The sequence below is a fragment of the Pocillopora damicornis genome, chromosome 3 (assembly GCF_964200805.1).
Source record: "Pocillopora damicornis chromosome 3, jaPocDami1.2, whole genome shotgun sequence".
Classification (NCBI taxonomy): domain Eukaryota; kingdom Metazoa; phylum Cnidaria; class Anthozoa; order Scleractinia; family Pocilloporidae; genus Pocillopora; species Pocillopora damicornis.
In genome coordinates this window covers 27,820,380-27,827,089 of record NC_142672.1, presented here as the reverse complement: position 1 = coordinate 27,827,089, position 6,710 = coordinate 27,820,380, and positions in this window count along the sequence as shown.

The window sequence follows — 6,710 nt, the reverse complement described above, 5'->3', positions numbered from 1 at the left end:
CGTTATTTTCTGTCTTTTGTTTTTCGCATATGACGGGCTATCACTCTTTGACCCACTTTTCTTGAAGTTGATTTACATAGGAACAAAAAGAAAAATAATTATTTGCTGTTTCATCCTACTTGGGTGGCAGTTTTGTAGTTGTAGAATGGAAACAAGAAGGCGATGGCGCGTCAAAAGGGTTGAATTTTAAGTCAACATTTTCCTTTCTATTCTTCTCATAGCTTCGCCTCTTGTTTTTGCGGCAGGAAACAATCACAAACCACCCACCACGCATCCGTTTTGCTTTTTCATTCCACGGTGTTTGATGTGATGTTACTTAAAAGCCCGTAAATTTGTTCCATGTGGTTTATGCTTGCTGCTGGTGAGAAATTTCCCCATGTGGATTCCCTTTCCCATCTCATCTCCCTTTCATCATCTAATGTGACAGAACTGCTTAAATGCTCGAGAATGATGTTTGTTCCTACTGTGTGTCGCTTTATTGCGACATTGCTGAAATTTAGGGTTTGAAAGTTTTCAGGGTGCACTGAACTCATGCTTTCCGATTTGCAAGACCAATCTAATCGTTAAATATTTTTTTCGGATTGAAGAGGTACATTTGTGGTATTCACGTTGAAAAATTAGCTTCGGCATATTCGATCACGTGATGCGTTTGGACCAATCGCGAGCGAGCAAAGATATTTGATGGATTATAAACAAAATCATTTCTTTCTCTGAAACACTGATTGACAATATCAAAGTAATTTTTTTTCGTTACTCACTTAGCTCCAGATGGTGACATGACCAAACAAGTCAGGATAACTTCTTTTATTTATTCTGTTCCTTAAATTTTGCGTCTGAACGTTTTTGAAAGAGAGCGTGGATATCGATAATCACCGCTGAAAATCTGCTAAGCCTTTCTGAGTTGGTCGCGTCGTCAAAAACATGTCACGGCCGAAGCCCTTTGAATTCAAGTGACCGGAAGTGCTTCTCATATCTAAAATAAACAAGTTTAGCCAGAGACGTAGCCTACGTGTAGCCGCACCCTACCCTCCCCCCTAAAGTGAAACGGAGGCAAGGGAGCTCTCCCGCCACCTTTGGAGGGGAGGGTGCGAGTGTCGTCCATTAGATCATAAGTATGAATCAATAAAAAGGCGTGTAATTTCAACCTGTTAAATAATAGCGGAGCTTGCAGAGCGTAGCCCCATAATTATACAAAATAGTAGTAACCCATCAAGCCGAAAAAATTTGGATGTACGACCGTACGACCGACCGTACAAGATGCTACTTTTAGCATGCGAGGCCAAATGTACCACGGGCACTATCTTATAATCAGTCCTCTACACGGACACGGAGAAGTTGCGAATAAAAATCCATTAATATTACCACGCACTTTATCCATAGTAGGGGCTTTAGTTTTGTTGGAGAGACGTGCGGGAAAAAAAATGCGAGCTCCGCTTTCAGGCTTGGCTAAATCTATATATTATCAGAAGCTTATAGCCCTGAAGCGATTATTTATGTCCGTGAGCTGAGCTTTATCAGAGCGTGAGACTAGACAATCAGAATTTACTTCCTAATATGGAGTTGTTTATCTTAAATGATAACTGAGTGCGTAATAAGTGAAACTTTACCGCGGTAATAATCGGGAATAACGTTAGGAATTGCAGTTTCCAGAAAGCAAAATCGACCATACTTTAGAAAACCAACCAAACTTATGTTTGTAAACAGATACAAAAGTTATTACTGTAAGCGCTTTGCACGCTTTGCATGCTTTGCGAGTCCAATTTACGGCCAAGTTTGTTGATATTCCTCAACACTTGAGATATCCTAATATTCAAGCAACGGGTATTTTGCTCCGCAAGCGGGTCAGGGCAGAGCTAAACACCTAACTTGCAGATAACTTATGAAATTTAACATTTAAGACCTCTTGTATTGAGCTACTGAAACCTAGTTTGTCTAAGTGGGAACGCAATCAACATTCAACAGGTAATTAACCCATTTATTTTGTAGCTAACGTACTATGACGCAAACAAATGAATAAAGGGGCTGTGTCTTTGGTAGAGTATAACAAGGTAATTTAATGACGTAAATTGGCCACCTTTAAGAGTTTCAAAGCTGACGTTCGAGCGTTAGCCCTTCGACAGATTGAATGGAGGAATTGTGGGTTGTGTGTGTATTTTATATGCAGAAAATGGAGTTACGCTGTTGGTAGGAACTTGGTAGCGAAAAAAACAACAATAAATTAGTTGAATTAATTGCGTTCGTTGATATCGTGGGGATTAAGTCTTGATGCCGATTTGATCGATTTTGTAGATAATGTGTTTAATTGAAGACGACCAAAAGTTCATGTTTTTAAAATTAACCCTTTAACTTAGCTTTCAGAAGTGATTAGCATGTAACTTCTCTCTGTAAAATCAATCCATTATCCAGCAACTAGTAATGAGAACACTCAAACTTATCAGGAAGAACTAACACCAAATTCTCCTCAGTAGTTTACAAGGAAATGTCTTGCGGCTGGAGGGGAGAATTAACAATAAGATCTTGGGAGTTTAAGGATTAAGCTAGCTGAGCTATATTTCACTTAATATTCTTATCAAGATAGAGCAGATTAGCTGACAGAACAATAAGGAAATATACTCAAATATGAAATTTTTATTTTGCTTTTTATTTTTTTATTTTCTTTAACAAGTCTTGAAACATCCAGTCAAGTTGTTTATCAAGCTTAGATGGGATTGTTGAGCAATTACATGTGTATTCACTTATTTTTATTTAATTTCTTGATGTGCAATTATTTAACTCACTCTTATTATTGAATATTAGCTGAATATCAAAATAAGTTACATTTCTTGCCAGTTTTAAACTTAACAAATGTTAGCGTCAACTTCTACATTTTGATTAGATCACTCCCAATTTAAACGGCAGAAATGTTTTTATGGTCTGAACATTTGCATTCCCCAGGTTTGAAATCTCAAATGGTTTTTGGACTTTAAAGCTTTTTTAAAAATTTGTTTTAATCTTTTTTTGTTATTGTTATCATAAGTATTATTATTATTATTATTATTATTATTATTATTTGGAAACAATTTTGGTGTAAATTTTTATCATGCGTTGATCCCAGGCCCTGTGCTCTTGCAGTAGGAGAGAGACTGTGGAGTACTAAGGATACGACTGACTTAAATGACGCTACAATGCGACCCTAGGAGCACAGGTGTCGTTATGTCAGGTACTGACAACATTACTTTAGTGGCAAGCTCTTAAAATATTTCCTATTTCAATCTCAGAAACGCAATTTTAAAGCATTTTTCTTTTTGCTTCTTTGAAATCGGGAGACATTGATTCAGGCCCCAACCACACCAATGCGTGTTGTTAAGTTTCCGTTTTCGTCTCAAGCCAAACAAAGCAGAATGTTTTCACCCACACGAGCGTTTTCGTTTTGCTTTCAACTGTCCATATAACTGTCCATATAACTGTCTACGGATAGGTCACGCAACAACTGTTTGGAAGTGAGAGAGAACTGAAGTCAGTACCTAGTTCACGAGGCTGAGATAACCGTTTAGCTCGGACATGATTCACTCGACGTGGGTTGCGCGCAAAGCAAACGAGCTTGATCCTGCACGAGATACCGACTCTGAGTGAAATAATGAAGTGTGAATAAGTCTCTCTCATAACTATCTTTCAGGTTGCATATATATATATTATTGATTACTTTTCTTTGTATATTCTTCCTTCTTTCGTAGACGTAAAATACCAGCAGAGCCTGACGTGAGGTCTCAATATTGCAGATATGAATGGAGGGTTTAGTTAAATGGTGACTCAAAGACAAACTCTTAACCAGTTGCCACCATGATATTCTCTTGATTACCTCATATTTGTTTGAATTTTGAAGTTAGAGGGACTTAGTCCAACTTGACTATTTTTTCTTGATTTGTATAGGTACAATCCAAATTACTTTTAACGAATCTTAAATGATTACCATACTTCACTGAATAAAGGTGTGGTTTAGAAATGTAGCTTAGTGCGTTTGTGTCAAAAGCTCTTTTGAATTATATCTACCTATCTGTACTACGAAATTTTAAGGATTTCACCTACAGTCGTTACACGTGGGAAATGACTGTATCAGAGCTTCAAACAAACCAAAAAAATTAAAAACGAAATCCAATCGGTTCGAAGAACTATTGAAGCATTCTTGTTCTTAAAGTATTTTAATCGACATTCAAAAGGCAAGTAGAAAGCCCATTTTACCATTAAAAGTAAACGCTCGTGTTCGTTGAGATGTTTGAAATGAACGCAAACTGAAGGAGTACTTACGTTCCAGTTGTAGAAATTAACGCGAATTAGATGCTTAAATTTGTCAAGTGGGAGAAACTAACGCAAATAAGACAGATACAAAGTAAAATTGGCATGTCAAATTTCGTGACTCATGAAACGATAATTTCCTGTATTGAGGTTAGAGAAGATGATGGTTCAAGGATCGCTAACAAGTGTACGAGCCGTTAAGGGTTTTCTGAATTCATATTTTGACCCATCTAGATTTATCGATCGTAGCGGAGCTCGCGCGCTTAGCGTAGCCCCATATTATAAGAGTAGTAGTAACCCATCTAGCCGAGAAGATTTAGTTTGGTGTACAAGGTACAAGGTGCTTCCTTTAGCATGTAAGGCCACCTGCGTTACGGGCTTAAATCTAGCATTAACGTAGGTAAAAGGAAGAAGGAGAATATTTTGCACACGCGCGATTGCGTGCGTAACTTTGAAGCCCCATACGTGAAAACTGAGTGCGCCTTACGAAACTAATTCAGACACAAAGTGATAAAGGGCGCATACCCTAATGCCGAGCCTTGAGGCAGCATACCACGAGCACCTAGTTAGGCATTTTACACGATGGCTTCACGTGGGCTAGTAGATGTGAAGCCGCGCAAGAAAAGAATTTATAACCCGTGTTTTTAGCGGGAAATCATACTGATTAGTTGGTAGCTAGTTGAAAACATCATCGATTCTCTGTATTTGAAATTTCTAATCAAAATATACAAAGCAACAATACTCATAGCTAAAGCGGCTATGTTGAATAGAAAGAAATCATTTTAATTCAAGTTTCTGGTGAAAGCGTTTAGGGTTAAAATAGGCTGAAACAGAGAGAGCAAGAAGTATTAAGGTGCTAGCGAGTCGGGAAAATGGCAAAGAGAGCGAGAAACAACGCAAAAAGCAGGTCGAAACACGCTAAGAGGAATACCAAAGCGGACATGAGAAGACTAATACAAAACGGCGAATAACTAGCGAAGAGCAACGTGAGAAGGAAAGACAAAGAGCTCCAGAAAACAGACTGAAAAGAAGTCAACAACAAAGAGGAACCGAACTACAAAGGAGCCGAGAAAGGATAGGAAGTAAATTGAGTTTTGTTTGAGCATTCTCCCACGCTAAGGCCCAAATAAATTAAAAAATTTCTAATCAATCGTCGTTTGAAGCTGGAAGAATTAAGTGCATGTTCGAGCTGTGATCGTGTATTGAAATGGGGCCTGGTACTGAGCTCACAAGACTGACTGGTAAGCAAATGGTTAGCGTAAATAATTGTTGCTTACAGTTTTCAAATTCAATAGCAGGTTTTTTCATATCATCTGAGTGTTTAAAATTCGTGAATCCGGTTCTGTAACCCGCCTAGATATTTTCTGTTGAATTCATTGAGTTACACCCTCGGAATTTCATAAGTGATTATAAACGATAAATTCGGCACCACAAATAAGGCACTTTTACATTTATCAGTTTACAACTTATGAACCATTTCTGTACCCTGCTTAGAATTCATTTTCTGTTGAGTACTTGAAATTTCATGAGTGATTATGAACGATAAATTCGCATCTACACCACAGCTAATTAAAAGCAAATTTCAAACTTTTCATACGATTTTAGTACTCTCGATTATTTGACATAATTCGTTTTATGGAGTCTTGATTATTTTGTGGCCCTAGAGTGAACAGTACGAATATAATTCAAATAAGCAAGTGTAAATATATGGCATGTACTAAAACCCGAAACAGTAAAACGAAACGACCGAAATGAAACAAGCGAAACATTTGAAACGACTTAACGAAACGACCGCAACGACCAACACGAAACGACCGTTATGACCAAAACAAAACCACTACAACGATCTAGACGAGTGGAGGGTGAAATGTCACGGAAAATGTAGATTTCACTTCAGACATTCTCTCACATTTAAGGCTTTTAAATATTGAGGCCGTCCCACGAAACTATATTTCTATATTTTTTCCACCTCGCGAGAAGTTGAAACTATAATTTAACACTTGTATGTAGTTTCTAGGACGGAAGCCAGCCATATTGAATACCAAAGCATATACGGAAAGGAGAGGAAGAAACAGTTAACGGTATTCATCGACGTCTATGACAGTGATTTTTTTTATTGATTCTTTTTTTTCTTTGTTAAGGTTTCCCCGACGCCTTACGCAAAGTCGATGGCAATCGAGAGATTACTAAATTTCCCCGTGAGTTCGATCAGGAGTAGAACCGACACATTTGTCTCTTTTCGATTATGGTGACGCCTGACACCCGTAGGCATTCATTCTAGTTCATTATTATAATAAAGTTCGGATATAACGCGCGCTGTCATCGATTGAAAGAGCGTGCTCTATGAAAATATAGAGCATAGAGCTGAGCTTAAGCTGTCACGCCATCTGCCAAATTGGACTATAGACTGTGGTTTCGCCTGTTTCGTTTCGTTTCGT